We start from the raw sequence: 1,905 nt of genomic DNA, 5'->3' as shown, positions 1-1,905 counted from the left end.
TTTTGAAGCTTTCAGTATTGTTTCTTTGTTTTGTACGTTTAGTGGTTTTACCATGATGTGCCATGGAGGGTTTCTTTGCTGGTCCTATCTGTTTGGTGTTCTATGTGCTTCTCGTTTGTATAGGCATGTCTTTCTTTAATTTTGGGAAATTTTCTTACATGATTCTATTGAAGATCTGGTCCATGCCATCATCTTGGGATGCTTCTCCTTTCTGTATGCTTGTGATTCATAAGTTTGTTCTCCTTATGGTGTCACACAATTCCTGCATATTCTATTCTTGTGATTTCTTAAATTTTTCGTAATCTTTGCTGGAATGGTCTAGTTTGCCCACTTTATCTTCCAGTCTTGATACTCTGTTTTCCATTTCATTCATCCTATTGGTGAGGGTTTCTCCTGTCGTTTCTAATTGGCTTACTGAGTGTTTCAATTCCTTTTTCATTTCAGACTGAGTATTCAATATTTTTAATTCTTTTCTTAATTCACTCAGAAGTTTATCTCTATCTTCCTTCATTTCTTTGAAATAGAGTCTGGTCATGCAACTTAGCCTGGCTTATAACTTTCTGTGTAGCACAGGCTGGCCTTGATTGAACTCATGATCCCCCTACCTCTGCCTCCCAAGTTTTGACCATAAAAATATATTTTTGCGGTAGTTGCTCTTTGGTTTTTCATGTTATTATTTTTTCTCTGTGATTTTGACATGTGAATTTCTTTTGTAGTTTCTGATTCTTGTGTAAGACTCAAGCCTTCAAATTTAGGTCTGCTTCTTTTTGTAAACTTTATGAGTCTTTGTGTTTTACTTTTTGGGCATGAAAAGCTGGTTCCTCTAAGCTTCCCGTTCTGTCTTTTGATTTTATATTGGAGTGGCCAGATTGCATTTGTCTTCAGGAGGTCCCACAGAGGCCAAAGTCAGATGAGGATCCAATTCTCTCAGGCTTTCTCCTAAAGTCTGAATCTCTTCAGGAACGATTTTGGCCTCAGAAATTTGGGGGTTGGACTGGCCTGGGAGCAGGGCCCAGGAAAAAATGCTGGTCTAGGGAAGCTGGTGGCCATTCCTCCAGAGATGCAAAGGGAGATGTGGGCGGGAAGCTAGGGTTCCTGGAGACTGCACTGAGGAGCTGGTTTGTTCTGGATGCAAAGGTTCAGGAAGAGGAAAGATCAGCCCCTGAGTCCAGGAAAGAGGCTGGCAGGTTGTACAACCCAGGGAAGCAGAGGGAGGTGAGGGCAGGACCAGGCGGGGAGGGGGGTAGGCTGGCAGGTTCCGCAGAGCAGGGAAGCAGAGGGAGGCGAGTGCGGGTCAGGCCCAGAGGACTCTTGGGGACCCCAGAAGGAACTAGGTTGGTCTGGATGCAAAGGATCAGGAAGCAGTTGTGGTTCCCCAGGTGTCTGGAGTGCCAAGACAAGGAATGGGACAGGACCCCCGACTAGGAGGAGAGAGGGGCTGGGGAGATGGGAGGGTGAATGAGGCTGGGGGAGTCAAGGTGCAAAGGGCTCAATCAACTTACCCAGGAGAGAGGCCTGCTGGTAGTGCAAGCCCAGGGAAGCTGTAATCTTTTTTTTAAAGGTTAAAACCTCATTTAATTTTATGTCTTATAGGGTTTATAATGAGTTCAATATTGTATAACTGTATTAATTCAACTGTAAACCTAAAAATTTACACCCAATTTTGAAAGAGATGCATCTTAGCTCTGGAAATTGTTATTGAATATGTCAATGCTGTTGTAATGAAATCCTTCTTCTAATTATGTGGTTATTAAATAATTTCTAAAAATCTACATTGTTACAGAAGCACGTATCTTTAATAATGTCTCCAGACTGAAAGCCTTATAGTTAATTTAATGTTTACACTCAGAGGTACAGCTGAACAGCCTGAAAAAGAATGGGAGGGGCTATTAAATATTTTTAATA

This window comes from Nannospalax galili, unplaced genomic scaffold (genome assembly GCF_000622305.1).
Source record: "Nannospalax galili isolate Female #2095 unplaced genomic scaffold, S.galili_v1.0 scaffold17, whole genome shotgun sequence".
Lineage (NCBI taxonomy): Eukaryota > Metazoa > Chordata > Mammalia > Rodentia > Spalacidae > Nannospalax > Nannospalax galili.
Note: the sequence above shows the minus strand (reverse complement) of the source record.